The sequence below is a fragment of the Tenrec ecaudatus genome, unplaced genomic scaffold (assembly GCF_050624435.1).
Source record: "Tenrec ecaudatus isolate mTenEca1 unplaced genomic scaffold, mTenEca1.hap1 Scaffold_1556, whole genome shotgun sequence".
Lineage (NCBI taxonomy): Eukaryota > Metazoa > Chordata > Mammalia > Afrosoricida > Tenrecidae > Tenrec > Tenrec ecaudatus.
In genome coordinates this window covers 73174-90637 of record NW_027458049.1, presented here as the reverse complement: position 1 = coordinate 90637, position 17464 = coordinate 73174, and the positions used below count along the sequence as shown (strand labels likewise).

The window sequence follows — 17464 nt, the reverse complement described above, 5'->3', positions numbered from 1 at the left end:
TAAGGGAGACACAGGAAACAACTCTTCTCTCAAACGTCTCAGGAGACAGCATGGCAGACACTCTGAATTGTACTTTTAGCTTCCAGAACTGTGAGGAATACATTTCTGTGCTATCTTGTTATCACAGCCCTGGAAGACTAAGTCAGGCAGAACTCAACTATACATCTTTTGTTCCAAATGGCATTGACTAGGGTCACATGCTGGTATGCACTTGACAGCTAGTCTGGAGGGTCTACGACGGTTTTGCTAAATGTTCCTCATTGCCAAAGATGATGAGAAGGTTGGGCTCAGCTGGGCGCCTCTCCTTGTCTGTGTGTTCTCAAGGCTTCTCCACATGGGCTCTGCAGCAGGGCACACAGGCTTCTTACCTGGCAGCTAAAAGTTCTGAGTGAGGACTCTTCAGAGTCAGGAAGTGGAAGCAGCCAGTTTCTTACAGACTGGATACGGGCACTGTGTCAACTCTGCTGTATTCTATTGATCAAGGCCCTCAGGGAGGCCAGCTACTTCAAAGTGCTTAGACTCCTTCCAGCTCTCACTGGGAAGGAAGGCAACTAATTTCCGAGCCTCTTTTAGTTTGCTGCATCCTGAAATGTCCTTCCCCGAGATCTTGCCTCCAACATTCAGGCCTCAGCTCAGATAATTTTCACATGGTCCGCCATCAATCCTCTTAGGCTGTCTTCTTCAGAATTCTCATCAACATTTGAAATTAGTCTACTTGTCTTTTCCCACTGAAATCGAAGCTCTTTGTTCGGTCTACTGTTTCATCCAAGGACCTAGAACAGTGTCTGTCATGTTGTTGTTGTTAATTGCCCCTCGTCATCACCAACTTATGGTGCCTGAGATAGTTAACATTTATTGTGCCGACCTGGCTGATTAACACATGTGCGGTTAATTGAAGAGCAGAGGGATAAATAGTTCCGTGAGCCTGGCGTTTCTAGTTCTCGGGTCTCTTGCTTTCTGATGGTTGGAGCAGGGTGCAGCTGCCTTAACTAGCTCCCTGTTCACCTAGCCGGGCTCACTTCCTTCAAGACATTGCTGAGGAGAAGCCGTATGGACCTACCCCGATGCAGCCCTGGGTGCTGGAGCAGCCGCGTGGTGACCCCTGCCAGCGCTGAGATGCTTACACGCTCACTGATTCAACTTTCCTCCTGCAGTCGGCCACATAGGTGTGTTTTGTGAAATCGAGGAGGACTTTGTGGATTGTTGTTGGACATATGGGTTAATGTTGAACTTACAGGCTTGGGCAGCACTGAGTTGGGATTGTTTTCTTGATGTGCACTTACCCTTTATATAAAACTCTCTCTTATATCCTTTATATAAAACTCCCCCTCTCTCTGGATTTGTTTCTCTAATGTGCCCAGATTAACACATAATGGTACCTTGGGAGTGGGGTACTGGAGAAACAAATCCTAAGATAGAGAGTAGATGTTTGACCTCTCCCTCATGGTAGTTCTTCTTCCTTGTCTAGCCAGAGGCCAGACAAAGCCACCCTTTACTCGGTTGTTTTCTGGGGAAAATATGGGAAGTATGAAAATAGAAAGTTTGTAAGTCCACTTGATTTGAGCCATTAAAATTTGATCTTTAGGTAGATTTAGCCCATGCCTGTAAAGAAAACTTTGAAAATATATGCCCCACCCAGTGCTTTGGAGGATTCAGGAACCAATGGTTTTTGTTAGAAGCTGGATAAAATCTGGAGCCATGAAGAAAACTCCTCTCTGGGACAGAATGTTAAAGGGAGCCTGAGAGAAGGCCGAAAGGCTTGCTAGGGGACCAGCTGAATCTACTAGTTGAGTGGAAGTGGGAGAAAGGCAGCAATAAAGAGACGGGTTGAGCTTGACCACTGACACCTGTGGACTCGGTTTACAGGAAAAAGGGGAGAAGAGAACGGGTTGACTGGTCTAAAGTTCATGACCTAGCACGAGGGGGCTAGGCTTGCTGAGTATTGGTGAGAGCCTATGGTCTTAAAGACAGAATGACCATATGGGCCCCCTGTGGAGGCGGAGTGAGGCAGCCACACGGAGTTGACCTTGTGGTTAGCAGCCCAGTGCTTGCTTGACAGCACCAGCTCCGGGGACAGTTTTCTGTGCTTCCCATTGGTTCTCAAGCCTATCAAGAGACCACCTACACTAGAACAATTTAGTGTGCTTCATAAGAATGCAGATTGTTAACTCAATCCTGAGCAGTGAATCTGAATCATTTGGGTCAGAGGTCAGTTAACTAGGACTTGTGGTTGTCCTGTGAACTGAGAACTCCTGCCTCAGGTGCACTGTGAACATTAATAGTCTATATTAAACTATGTCAGTGGATAGATTATATCACCATATTAAAGCTCCCTAAAGTAAGGGGTTATGTCTAGATGATTTTGATTCTCTGATTTATACTGAAAATCATTTCCTTCAGTCAATAACTCATAGGTTTTACTTATAATTTGCATACTTGTCTAAAAATAGGGATTATAAAACTCAGTTATGTAATTCCCTGACAAAGTATATGATTGTTATCTGAAAATATATTCGTATCCCAAAAAGTTACCAGAATATTTTTATCCAAATGATTTTGTATTCTCAAGAAATTTTTGAGGGGAACTGATAGCAACGATGGATGTTTCCACCCCACCTCGGATGGGGGCAAATAATGGAAATGCGGGTGAAGGGGATACAGTGGATGGTGTAAGATATGGAAACAAAAAAGGGAGAAATTCACCTTTTCTGTTTGTAGTGGAGCTGTTATTCTTGTGGGATGGCAAACGGTGTCTACTACCTGTGTTAAATGTCATGCCACTCTGCTTCTGCACCTCCGCGGTCGGCAGCTTATTCCCCACCAGGTGCCACTCCTTTACCAAAGCACCAGGCTGTCTCTCCCCACTCCTCAGGCCCCACATCTCAAATCGGGAAAGAGTACACAGGGGCCTATCAATTGCATTGGTTTATTGTTCTGAAATTGGTTCTTATTGTGTGTCCATGTATTAATGTGGAAATAATCTGAACCTCTCAGATTTCTTTGAAATTTGTTTAGTGAAATAATACTTTATTGGGTTTATGTGAAAGTTTACAAAGTAAATTAGGTTCCCAGTTAATATTTTTAATGCAAATTGTTCCATAACATTGGTTATATTTTTCAAAAAATATCAACATTTTTGTTATTTCTATTCTGTTTGTTCTTTTTCAATTAATTGAACTTCCTTGCATCTTCCTACCATCTGATTTTTGCTTTAGGGTAAATGTTTATCATTTGGTTGATTACGTACGGGAGCTCAGCACTCAGGGGTGAGATTGTTTGTTATTAGAGAATGTATTGATTGATGAAACGTGGCCTCCAGGAGTGACTTCTGCTTCAAGGTCAAATGGAGTTCCTTTAGGCGATCAGTCCAATAAAGGAATTTGAATTTTGTTCTTCCTTTTTCTCCCGTTTTATATGACATCTACTTGGATGGAACGGTAGGTCAGTATAAGGCATCATTTAGTTCTGAGCTCAGGATAAATGAAGTGATGGTTCCTGTGGACAATTAGACTGTGGACTAGTTTCTTCTTTGAGTCTTTGGTTTCTTTAATTCTCTGGTGTCTGAGTTGGATTCTTGGAAGCTTTTAAAGGACAGGTGCTACTCACCAAACTAGGAGGGAGACAATTAACTTCAAGAACTATGTATGTCAATTGACTGTTTGTCCCACAGAACTATGGTCCCATAGTTTTTTAAATCGCTTTATTAGGGGCTCATACAACTCTTATCATAATCCACACATACATCAGTTTTGTAAAACACATCTGTATATTCATTGCCCTCATCATTCTCAAAACATGTGATCTCTACTTAAGCTCCTGGCATCAGGTCCTCATTTTCCCCCTCCCTCCCTGCTTCCCCTCCCCCTCCCTCATGAACCCTTGATAATTTATAAATTATTATTTTGTTATATCTTGCCCTGTCCGACGTCTCCCAAGTTCACCCACTTTTCTGTTGTCCATCCCCCAGGGAGGAGGTCACATGTAGATCCTTGTAATCGGTCCCGTAGTTTTTAACTGAACAATTTAACCAAGGATTTGTTCAATTCTGAAAGGTGTGTGGAGATGCCTAGACAATGTCTGTAACAGTGCCTGCGCTTTTTCCTTCTAAATTGTGTTTATGGTTTTGTGGTTCTTGAGAAGACACACAGCAAACCATATACTGTTGGGTTTCTACATGTATGACAGTTTCTACATGTATGAGAGCCTCTACATGTAGAGAAACTGATGACATGCTTCCAGCTGTGGGAGCATTAGCACCCTTCTTTTCTGAGTTGTTCCTTCCTTAGTAATACACACCCACTCCCCTCGAACTTTTCTACTTAATCTTTGTAGTTACTGTTCGCAATGTGATTCCATATAGGTCGTTCTCAAAAGAGCATCATGCTCAAGTTCATGAAGCTCACTACAAGGAGATTTTAAGATGGTGCTCGGGGATACTTTGGTTTCAGTCTTTAAAATTATCTCAGGGCAATGGTTCCAGAGCTTTATCCCTCTTCTTGGCTCCAGAAAGACTAGACTCTAGGAGAGTTTGAAATTCTGCTTGGTTTTTGTTTTGTTTTATTGAGTTGTAGGACAGGATTCTTCTATAAAATCCATGACCAAATTGTGCAGTAATGAGAGGGGGGCACCAGCCCAGTTTCTGGCCTCAAAGGGAGGCAGTTGTTTAGAGAGGTAATTAGCCAGACCCTTCATATCCGCCTACGTCCAGTTCTTTCTCTCCCTCTGTTTCTCTGGGTCAATAGAGCTACATTATCGTGCCTTGGATGACTCCTTGCAAGCTTTAAAGAGTCCAGAGGGTATTCAGTGAAGCGGGAAGTAAATCAGTAGCTCTGCACACTTTACCAGGCAAAATGAACAACAACAACTACTGGGATGTTCCATGAAACCATGTCCCTAAACCTCCAAACTAAGGAACCAAATATCAGTTTTGATTGAATATAAGCAGGGTCAGCAGCTACTCTTATTTAACTTGTTATTGTAAACATACTTCTTGTACAACGTTTGCCAATTCTACTTTTACAGCTATATAAATCATTGACAGCAATTACAATAATTGGGTGTGCAACATACCCGTAATCAATTCTATTGTTTTATTCAATCATTCCCCCCTCCTTCCTGCCTCTGGTAGCCACTAGTAAACTTTGGTGTTTATATATTTGCCTTTTCTTTCTTGTAAGTGAAGTCATACAGTATTTATCCTGTAATTGGCTTATTTTGCTCAGCTTAGTTCCTCAAGTTCCACGCATACGTAGCATGTATTAAGACTTCTCCTAAAGGCTGAGTAGTATTCCTGTATGAGGGGGTACAAAAAGTACATCACAGGAAAAAGCTCCTCTGGGCAGACCTTTCGTAGTAGGCTTTTCCCCCTGCTAGGACAGCATCTACTTGTTCTGAGTTAGTGCACCCAGTAGCATCTCTTGGGAAGCTTCTCTCTGATCACAGTGAATTTTTTTCATAAAGCTGTTTTGCTCTAATCTCGTTTTCTTTCTTTTTTTTGTGTGATGGCTGGTTTAAGAGAACAGTGTGTGGCTGTGAAATTTGTTTCCTCCTTGGGGAAAAATGCGGCAGACACTGTTGTGATGTTGCACACAGCTTATACGGAGAGCACTATGGGAAAAACTCGTGTACAAGTGGTTTGCTCGTTTCAAAAAAGGTGAAATGTTGACTGATGACAAATCTTGTTCTGCATGTCCATCAACTTCTGAAAGAGACAAAAATGCCAAATTGTGGGGCATTTGGTGTTCGTTTCACCAGCTCACACTGTTGACTAAGCTTTCTATTTAGAGGTTCTGAAAAGATTGCATAACAGTGTGCAACAAAAAAGGCCTGATTTGTGGCAGATGGGGGATGGGTTTTGCCACCACGATAATGTACCTGCTCATGCAGCCATCTCAGTGCACCAGTTTTTAGCTAAAAGAGCATGCCTCTCTCGCCCCATGCACCTGGCTCACCTGACCTCACTCTGAGCGACTTCTTTTCATTTCCACGAATGAAAAGGGGCATGAAAGGCCAGCAATTTGATGATGTAGAAGAAATGAAGAAAAAACTAAGGAAGTGCTGTCAGCCACCCAAATAGGAGTTTGAAAAGGGTTTCCAAGGAAGGAATGGCAGATTTGTCAAATGTATTAAGTATAATGGAAAGTACTTTGAAAGTGATAGGTGTCTTGTCAAAAAATTAAGTACACAGCTTTGGAAAATTTTTGTTTCTTTATGGGGGTTCTATATATATGCATGCATTTATATGTGTATATATACATACACAGCACGTTCTTGATATAAATCTCTGTGTGTGTGTGTGTACATACATAACAGAGCTCATACAGCTGTAGAAGTAGGTAAGGACAGTGTGGCTTTAAGTCAGCCAGTCAGATTTTAAACTGGAAGCTTCTCCTGACTTGAGTAGCTTCAGCTTCTATACCACAGGCTGTAGAAGTAGATGAATCTCGGGTCAGCAAATCAGGCTGTGACAGGAGAGAGAAACGAAGTCAAGGTTGGCAGGTCAGATAGCAGGTTGCTGATTGCTCTATGGATCGGCAGCCATTATGGCAGGCCGCTGGTTCAAGTACAAAGAATAAGAGACAGACAAGTCAGATACAGGACTCAGACGCAAAAAAGCCAGCAAGTGTCTCCTCAACCTCCGCTTAAATATGAATTAGGCCCCACTCTGAGTAAACTTCCTCTCAGGTGTATTGGTGCTGTTACCTGAGTAAGAGGATTGTACTCCACCTTAATCTGATTAGCTGATCACAGCAGATCCCATTATGGGATACATTGTGTTATACAACATCATAGGGATTACTAGGCCTCAGTTACCAACCCCCTGAGAATTCTGATCTGGTCAAGGTGATACAAAACCTAACTATGACAGTTAGTTCTCTATTTTTGGTTGTTTTCTTTGTCACTAGCTAGAGTTTTGTTATTCTTAATGATTGTTTCAAAGAAACAACTTCTGATTTTATTGGTTCTATTATCTTTCTGTTTTTAATTTTATTTCTGGGTGATCTTTGCTATTTCCCTTTTTCTGGTACATTAAGGCTTCTTTTTGGTCTCCTCTTTCTAGTTTCTAGAATTATCAAGTTAGGCTGTTAATTGGAGATCCCTTCACCCTCTCCTTCCTGTTTATTGCTGTAAGTTTCCCTCTGCACACTGTCTTCTCTGAATATTGTATGTTGTGCTTTCATTTTCATCAGATTTTTAAAATGTGTGATTTCTCTTTTGATATTTACCGTGACCCACTATTAGTTTCATAGTATGTTAATTAATTTCCATATTTTCAGGGTTTTTTCTGTTACTGATTTCTGGTTTCACTCACTTGTGATCAGAGAAAATACTTCATATGATTTCAATTTTTAAAAATTTATCAAGACTTGCTTGGATTTGACTCAATGGCAATGGGGTAGAACAAGATCTCTCAATTTTATCTTAGTCAGTAAAATTGCTGGCATTACCCTTAATGAAGACTCTCTTTAGGATACCTGGTCATTCATTCTCCAGGAGACCTTTTGTTTCTCATCAACCTTTCCTCTTCCACTTCCAGAATTATATTTTTCCTTTCTCCTGAGGCCTGTTTTTGAGCCCATCATTTGCATATTTACTCAGTTTATGAGTGGTGTCATTGACTACTTCATTTCCGTGCAGTTTGTTATTTCTAGCTTCCAGCTACTGGATCTAATAGTTTACACACCCAGATCTGTGCCTAAATTGTGAGTAATATCCACAACAGTATCCCCAACATTCCACTCATGAGGAGGAGTCCAGGGTCCCAGCACGAGCTCCCAGATACAGTCTACCTGGTTCCCAGGGTTGGACCAATCCTCACCACTGGGATCCTGTTTGGCCTCACTTTTCATCGTTTTTCCACCTGCTATTTGCCAAGGGTTCTGCCTCCCTCCCTCGTTCTTGCTGCGTCCTCTTCTGTGGTGGGAAAGCAATAAAAGGCTGGATCATCTTCACGTGCTGGTGATCTGGTGCTTCACAGCAGATCTCCCAGAATGACCACAGTGTTCTCCTTGCATCTCCATTATTGCCCAACACGTTCACTTCCATGTGTTGCTACATAATACCCAGGCTTTCTTAATCATGCCGTGTTTTTATTTTTAAACTTCCTTGCCCCTTTATCTGAGCGTTCTCTGTTGCTGTTGATGCTTGTTTAGTTCAGTTTATATAAAAGCTCCAGCGGGTCAGTTTTGCTTTGTGTTATGTATGTGTTTTGGTGGTTCCTAAGGCTTAATAAACCAATACGAGGGAGTATCTTACAACATATAAAGAAAGATTAGCATTGAGGGTCTCAGAAACAGACCAAAACTCAACTTCAGAAAAGCTCCCTGCTTGAGCAAATCTCCCAGAATTTGGTGAATTCTTCTGTACTTGCTGAGGATTATTTGAAAACCAGCACATTGTTAGGCTCTCTCTTTTCTGGTGCTTTTGCGTAGTCAATAAAACACAAATAAGCATCTCTCTGCCATTTTATAGTTTCATCCACCATCTATCTCATGTCAGCAAGAATTCTCTTTGTATCATATCTGCTTCTGAATCCAGCTTGAATTTCTGGCAGCTCACCGTTGATGTCCTGTTGTAACCATTTTTGAAATATTTTCATCAAAATTTTACCGGCATGTGTTATCAGTGAAAATTTTATCATTTCCATTCTGTTGCATCACTTCATTTTTCTTTGGAATGGCCAGAAGTATGGATTTCTTCCAGTGGGTTGACCGGGCAGCTGTCTTCCAGATTTCTTGGTGAGTGAGTGTTTCCTGTATTTTGTCAGTTCCCAGAGCCTGGTGTTTCTCTAGTGCCTTTAATGCAGCTTGGGCTTCTTCCTTCAGTACTATTGGTTCTTGGTCCGATGCCACCTCTGGAAATGGTTGAATGTCAACCTATTCTTTTGATACCATAACTCTGTGTATTCTTTCCATCTTTATTTAAATGATTTTATTGGGGGCTCATACAACTCTTATCACAATCCATACATAAATCTATTGTTTCAAGCACATTTTTATGTTTGTTTCCTTCATCAATCTCAAAACATGTTCTTTCTACTTGAGCCTATGGTATCTGCTCCACATGTTTTCCCTCCCTCCTGCCACACCCTCCCTCATGAACACTTGATAATTTAGCACTGTCCAACATCTATCTGCCTTCACTGACTTTTCTCTTGTCCATCCTGCAGGGAGGGGAGTTATATGTAGATTCTTGTTACTGGTTCCCCCTTTTTACCCCATCTTCCTTCTACCCTCCTGGTTTTGCCACTCTCATCACTGGTCCTGAAGGGATTCCCTGTGTTTCCAGTTCCTGTCTGTATCAGTGTATGTCCTGTGGGTCTAGCTGTATTTGTAAGGTAGAATTGGAATCATGATAGTGGGGGTGGGGATCGGGGAGAGGAAGCATTTAAGAACTAGAGGAAAGTTGTATGTTTCATCGTTGACTGGCTCTTCTCCTCCCTGTGACCCTTCTGTAAGGCGTTCCCAATCTGTACTCCGCCTCATTCACAATAATTTGATTTTTTGTTCTTTGATACCTTAAACCTGATCACACAGGCTGCTGTGCTTTTTCCATGTGGGCTTTGTTGTTTCTGAGCTAGAGGGCCACTTGTATACCTTCAAGACTTTATGACTTCAGATGCTATATCTTTTGATAGTCGAGCACTATCAGCTTTCTTCACCACATTTGCTTATGCACACATTTTTCTTCAGTGATCATGTCAGGAAGGTGAGCATCATGGAATGCCAATTTAACAGAACAAAATGTTCTTGCATTGAGGGAGTACTTGAGTGGAAGCCCAATGTCCATTTGCTAACTTAATACTAAACCTATAATATGTGCACATAGATCTATTTTCCCATTGTCATATATAAATATATTTACATATGTCCATGCCTGTATTTAGACCTCTGTAAGTGCCCTTTGCCTCCTGGACACCCCCTTACTGAAGGGTTGTGGAAAGTAGATGAGCCAGTCTGGGTTCAGGGTAGCAACGATGAAACATATAACTTTCCTCTAGTTCTTAATGCTTCCTTCCCACAATATCATAATCCCAATCCCACCTTACAAAGCTGGCTAGACCAGAGGATGTACATTGGTACAGATAGAAACTGGAAACACAGGGAATCCAGGGTAGATGACCCCTTCAGGACCAATGGTGAGAGTGGCGATGCCTGGAGGGTAGAAGGAATGTGGGGTGGAAAGGGGGAACCGACTACAAGAATCTACGAATAGCCTCCTCCCTTGGGGATGGACAGCAGAGAAGTGGGCAGGGGGAGATGTCAGACAGTGTAACATATGACATAATAATTTATGAATTATGAAGGATTCATGAGGGAGGGGAAGGAGGCAGGAGGGGCACAAAAGGAGGAGCCAATATTAAGGACTGAAGTAGAAGGCAAATTTTTTGAGAATGATGATGGCAACAAATGTATATATGTGCTTGACACAATGGATGGATGTATAGATTGTGATAAGAATTGTATGAGCTCCCAGTAAAATGATTAAAAAAAAGATTAAGTGACTGGTCACTACACATACACTGGGAATAGGATAAAATTTTCAATAACATTCATTCACAAAGCCAGGACTATACCTTCCAGATTAACATATGTGACAAAAAAGCAAAGAGAGAATACAAACAGTAACTATATGATAGTCCTGGGACACCATTCACAGGGTATTCCCAAAGCAAGAGATCCAGACTGAAATCCAACAAACTCAAATTCCAGAGTATTAAGATAGCAGTCATCTGCATCTTTGGACACTAGAGCACTTTGCCCTAAGTCCAAGGGAGTATGTTTTAAAGCACTTTCTTAAACCTGTTTCAGGCGAATCTAAGGTAAATCCCACTGATTTGGAAAGCCACTAAGGAGCTAATAAGGTCTAGTGGGCTTTATCTTATCAGCTCCTTAGTGACTTTCCAAATCGGATCCTTCTGATGTGGCCCATGGAGGATGTTGTGAGCCTGGAAAGAACAGAGTCTAAAATCCTAGATGACTACAGCATCCAGTCTGGATCACCAAGGACTGGATAGAAACCAGGTCAAAAGTGTCCAGTTAGGAATGTAATACCAGGCGTATTCTCTCCTTGGGTTCTATAAGTACCGTTAAGCATGTTTCCCCCCAGATGGCATCTTGCTCTACCCAGTTTACCCATCAACGAAAGTGTAATTGCCTTTTCCAAGACAGACCCGTCTCCCCCTCATGTCTTGACTTGAGTTTCCAGGATGGTTTGCTAATCACTCTCGTAGGAGTATCTGTTGAATTTGGGTGACCGTAGGACAATGTTGTATGGCAGCAACTGATTGGTCGTCTCCCTCCTTCCTCCCTTCCCATCTTGAGAAATTGATCCCAGTGGAGGGGACGTGTCTTCCGTTGAAGTGGTTTGTAAGATGCAATTGTAAAGAGGGCAATATATAGTGCACGGGTACTATACTGGCTCACTACCTTGTTTGGGAGGCCAGATTTCATGACAAAAAGATGATTACATGACCCAAGAGCAGAATTCTGCCTTTATCTTGGTGTTTATCCTTATAGTAGTGTGCCAGTCCTTTTGTGATTGACTAACTTTACGAAGCATAATCATTTCCAGGCCCATCTATGTAATGGGGTGTTTCATGGTTTCATCACTGTTTTTCAGGGGCACATAATTTCCATGTGTACCAGAGTTTCTTCCTCCATTCTTTTACTGATGGGCATTTGGGCTCTTTCCAGCCTCTTGCTATTGTGAACAGTGCTACGGTGAATGTAGGAGAACACATGTCTGGGGTCTGTCTCTTACTACTTTGGGGTATATGACAAGCAGAGGTGTTGCTGGGTCTAATGCTACTTGCTTCAGGTAGTCTCATAGCGTTCCCCACTGGTTGTAAACGTTTACAAGACTACCAGCCATGTATAAGAGTTTCAAATGCTCCACGCCCTCTCTAGCATTTGTCATTCTCTGTTGTGTGTTTCAATTGCTATTGTGAGGAGTGTACGGTAATAACTCATTGTTGTTTTGATTTGCATTTCCTGGGTGGCTAGGAAATGGTGAGCATATCTTCATGTATGTGTTAGTCATTCACAAGCCAGCTTTGGTGAATGTCTATTTTATGTCCTTTGCCCACCTTTCAATTGGACTAATTTTTTTCTTAGAAAAATTCCATAGATTTTGGTAACAAGTCTCTCGTTAGTTGTGTCATTGTTACCCCACCACCCCAATCTGTGAGTTCTCATTTTACTATTTTGATGAAATTTTTTGAGGTGCATAAGTGTTTTATTTTAGTAGGCCCCAGGCATCTGTGTTGTCTTTTGCTCTGTGTGCTTCCTTTATTAGATTTGCTAGTCCATGTATGCCCTGCAATAGACCCCTTAAGTTTCTAATTGATGATCCTGATAGCTCTGGGGTTTACATTTAGGTCTGTAATCCAGTTTAAGTTTGTTTTTGTACATGGAGTGAGGTATGGGTCCTGTTTCATTCTTCTGCAGATGGAGATCCAAGTTTTCACCCACTTTCCTGTTGCCCATCCTCCAGGGAGGAGGTTATATGTAGATCACTGAGGGGTCTATGGGGCCATCCCCAATCAAAGCCAAACTGACAACCCCGCTTCCATTTCCCCTAGAAGTATGCGCTACAGAGGACAACACTTAGCCTACAGGTTGGGGAGAGGGGCTGGCCCGCCATGCCCATATGGAAGTGTAAACCCAAAGGAAAAAGGGAGTGAGGGTTTAGACTGGATACTGGCACACCAAGTCCTGAGGAGGACGGCCCTGCATGCTGCTGCTAAGGCACAGAGAGGACTGTAGGGCTGACAACAGCTTGAGACATGGTGTCCCCTCACTGGAACATATTGTGAATGAGGACAATACTCGGGACACCCAGCAGGGAGTGAGTCGGGCCTGACCATCCCCACAATGGGATGAACCAGGAAGGAAACAGAACAGATCAGCAATGGGAGCATTGCCAAGCCACGAAGCCCTTGAAGTGTCCCTACAATAGATTTCAGGCTAGGAGGGGCAGTTCTCAGAACCCCTCTAGACTGGTGGGGAGATAATCATAAAGGTCAGCAGACAGATTTGGAATTTTGTATGTGTTTTCAGGGGGGTTTTCTAGGTTTCCCCCCTTTTGTTGTTTTCCCTTTTTATTCAGTCTTTTGTTTTCTTTTTGCTTTGTCTCTTTTATTGCTTTGCCTACCAATATAAGATAGGTTTGGGAAGAAAGCCCAAGGAGAAAGTAAAGGGACCGGCATTTCTGGAGGCACTTGGGAGAGGAGACAGTGGGAGGAAAGGAGTGGTGAGCAAACGATGCCATAGACAGGAAACAACTAGGGAATTAAAAGGAACAACAAGGAGGACATAGAGATCCTGGTGGTGGTGGTGGAGCAACGGCAATCTAGCTGAGAGAAGAAGGGCACGCATGATGTTGGGAAAGGAGGAAGGTAAAAAGAAAACAGGAACGATCTAGGAAGCAAATCTAAGGATACAGGAATAAACATAGGTGTGCACTTATGAAAATATATTAATAAAAATCGAGGTATTGGCCTATGTACATATATTTACATAGCGATAAATTAAGGAAGTGGATGGACTTTGGGCCTCTGCTTAAGCCCTCCCTCAACACAAGAACACTTTGTTCTAACAACCCAGCATTCAGTGATGCTCACCCTCCCAGCATAATAGCTGAAGGCAAAATGAATGCATAAGCAAATGAGGTAAAGAAAGCTGATGATGCCCAGCTATAAAAAGATAAAACATCTGGGTTCTTAAAAAACTGATGGTAAACTTGCAGCCATCTAGCAAAGAAGCAACAAATCCCATATGAAAGGGCCCTAGCCTGTAAGATCATGAGGTGTTGACAGAATCAGGTAGGCACCAGAAGACTGCAAACAAACAAAAACCCCCATATTGTTTAGGATAAAGGGGTTGGAGCAGAGCCCCAAAAACCATCTGTAGACGGGAGGACATACCCTCACAGAAGGGTCACAACAAAAGGATGAGGCAACCAGAGCACAGTATAACACTAATGAAATGTACAACATACCTCTGTATCTTTAAGGCTTCCTCACCCCCCTCTATCATGATCCCAGTTCTGCCAATCAGTTGTGCGTAGGCAAGAGCATGTATACAGGTACAGATAAAGGATCATGACACACAGAATCAAGGTCAGACCAACCCCTCAGGAACAGAAACCGAAGGGTACCAGGAGGGTAGATGGAAGGTAGGGGTAGAAAGGGGAAACCGATCACAATGATTGCTGTATAATACTGCTCCCCAGGGGGGTAAACAACATGAATGTGGTGAAGGGACACAGCACTCAGTATAAGATAGGAAATCAAGGGGTCACGAGAGTGGGAGTGTAGGAAAAGAGAAGAATTGAACCAAGAGTTCAAAAAGAAAGTAACTGTTTAGAAAATGATGGCAACAAATGATAGTGGTATAAATGAGCTTGATACAATTGATGTCATGGACTGTTAGAAGAGCTGTGAGGTAGTTAGTTTGCTGTGACAAGCTGGCCGATAAACACATGTGGGGCGAATTGAAAGGGAGAGGGATAAGTGGTTCAGGGATCCACGCCTTTCTAATGCTGGGGTGCCTTGCTTTATGATGGTCAGATCCGGATGCAGCTCCCTTAGCCAGTTCCCTGCTTTAGCTCCCAAGAATAATTTCCTGAAAGACATCCCTGAGGAGAAGCCACATGGACCTAGTAGACACGATGCCAGTGCAGAGATGCTTACACATTCACTGAATCGGCTTTCCTCCTCCAGTCAACATCATGGTGTCTGGTTTGTGAGATGGAGGAGGACTTTGTGGTTTGATACTGGATAAAGGGGTTGAGGGATTAATTTTGGACTTGTGGGTTTTGGCAGGACAGGTTTGGGATTTTTGCTTGATGCACACTATATATAAACTATATAAAGCACTTTATATAAACTATATAAAACTCTCCCTTAGACATGAGTTTCACTGTAGTTCTTTCCCTAAAGTACCCTGACTAACACATTGTGGTACCTTAGCAGTGGTGTACTGGAGAAACTAGCCATAAGATGGAGAGTAGATGTTTGTCTGACCTCTCCCTCATGGTAGTTTTCCTTCTCTGTCTAGCCAGTGGTCAGACAAAGCCACCCTATATTCAATAGATTACTGGGGAAACTATGGGAAGTATGAGAGCAGAAAGTTTGTAAGCCCACTTGCTTTGAGCCAACAAAATTTGATCTTTACATGGGCTTAGGAAACACCTTAGAAGACAGCTATGCAGAGAATTGATTTATATGCGAAACAGTGCTTTCCTGTACTCAGGAACCACAAGTCTTTGCCAACACTAAAAAAATCTGGGAGTACAAAGAAAATACCTCCCAGGGAATGGGTGTAAAAGGGAGCTTATGAGCAGGCTGACGGTTTTGCAAGGTGACCACGTGAATCTACTTGCTCAGTAGAAGTTGGAGAAATGTAGTAATAAAAACACTAATTGAGTTTGGCCTCTGACACTTGTGTATTTGGTTTACAGGAGAAATGGAGAATATGAGAGTGAATCAACAAAAATTCATGATCTAGCATGAGTAACCCAAGCTTCTTGAATATTGGAGAGAGCTCATGGTCTACAAGCAAGGTGATCGGTGGACACCGTAGAGCTGAGGAAGGCATGGGTTGACCAGAACCCAAACAGATGGTGGATTTTCGAGGCTGTGAACTGGAGTGGATCATGGCTGACTTTATGAATGGCTTGTTCGGTTTTGACATTGTTGATGGACGCAAAATTCAATAGGTTCCTATTGGAATGAAGATTTATTCAGGTCGAAAATGATTTTTTCCTCTGAGAAAAGGTTTGATCTAAGAGGGCCGTAGATTAAGCAAACAGCGAAAATATGAGGTACAAGTGCACGGAGTAGATGGCTTAAAAACATTCCAGAGGGAGAAACATAATCAGAGGCTTATAGAATTAAGTTATTGGTGTCACGTAATTTCAATTCTGAATGGGTGCCAGGATGGCATGTTTGGATATAGTTCGTGAATTGTGCCAACCTGGGCGATACACACGTGCGGTTAAATGAAGGGCGGAGGGATCAATGGCTCCTTGAGCATTGCCATTCTAGTTGGGTCTCTTCATTTCTGAATGTGGGAGCAGGGTGCACCTGCCTAAGCTTCTTACCTGCTTTAGCTGTCAAGGCTCCTTTCGGCAAGACGTCCCTGAGCCGAAGACACATGGACCTACACAAAGGAAGCCCGGGCTGTTGGAGTAGCCGTGCAGAGATATGCTGACATATCCAATGCCCACGCTGCTCTGCTTACACATTCAATGCCTCAGCTCTCCTCCTTCAGCCAGCAACATGTCATCTGTTTTGAAAGATGGAGGAGGACATTGCAATTGGTGTTGGACATGTGGGTTAATGGGTTATTGTCGGACTTGTGGGTTTGGGCCACACTGCTTTCAGATGTCTGCTTGATGAACACTTAACCTTTATATATGAGTGTCACTTAGACATGAGTTTCTGTGCCCCTGTTTCTCTACGAGAGCCAGAGTCACAAATAGGATACCTAGCAGTGGGGCAATGGAAAAACTCATCTTAAGATGGAGAGTAGCTATTTGTTTGACCTTGCCCTCATGGTAATTCTTCTTCCTTGTCTATGTAGAGGTCAGACAAAGCCACCCTGTACTCGGTTGTTTTCTGGGGAAAATATGGGAAGTGGGAAAAATGAAAGTATGTAAGCCCACTTGCTTTGAACCACTAAAATGGGGTTATCTTTAGCTGGGTTTAGACCACCTCTGGGTAGACAGCTATGCAGTGAAATAGATGCCCAACAGTGCTTTCATGTACTTAGGAACCATAAGTCTTTGCCAGAATTTAAAAAAAATCTGGGAGTAGGGAGAAAACATCTTCCTAGGATGGTGTGTTAAAGAGAGCCTGTGAGCAGGCTGAATTGCTTTCTGGGTGACCACGGGGATCTACATATGGAGTGGAGGTCGGAGAAATGCAGCAATAAAAGGACTGCTTGTGTATGGGCCCGGATACCTGTGGATTTGGTTTACCTAACAAGGAGGAGAACACGAGGGTAACTCAATTAAAGTTCACCAGGCCGCATCAGGAGCCCACTCTTGTTGAACATTGGCGAGAGCCCATGGTCTACAAGCAAGGTGACTGGTGGACACCCCGAGAAGGCTGAGTGAGGTAGCTGGCACGGGTCGACCTGAAGCCCACCAAAGGACGATATTGGAGACTGTGAACTGGTGCCTAAGAGTGCTGACTTTATGCACGGCCTGTCCGGCTTTGATTTTGCCGATGGACACAGACATTGAAAGGTTCCTATTGGAATGAAGATTTCTTCATGGCGAGCAATGATTGTTTCCTCTGAGCACTGGGTTTATATTAGAGGGCCATAGATAAAGTGAATAGCTAAAATTAAGGGTATAAAGGCACAGAGCAGTTGGCTTACAAACTTTCTGAGTGGGGGAACATTCCATAAGGTTTAGAATTAAGGTCCTGATGTTACTTAATTCCATGTTGGGG

At 42.7% G+C, this 17464-nt stretch overlaps 1 long non-coding RNA gene across 1 annotated transcript in view; it reads left to right on the top strand.

The window, feature by feature from the left end:
* The window catches only part of LOC142436124 (uncharacterized), a 95296-nt gene extending 79126 nt beyond the window's left edge, over positions 1-16170 (top strand). The window contains exon 6 of the long non-coding RNA XR_012781789.1: positions 15466-16170. This is a non-coding gene — a long non-coding RNA (uncharacterized LOC142436124). The remainder of the gene's footprint in view (positions 1-15465) is intronic.
* The last annotated feature ends 1294 nt before the right edge of the window (positions 16171-17464 follow it).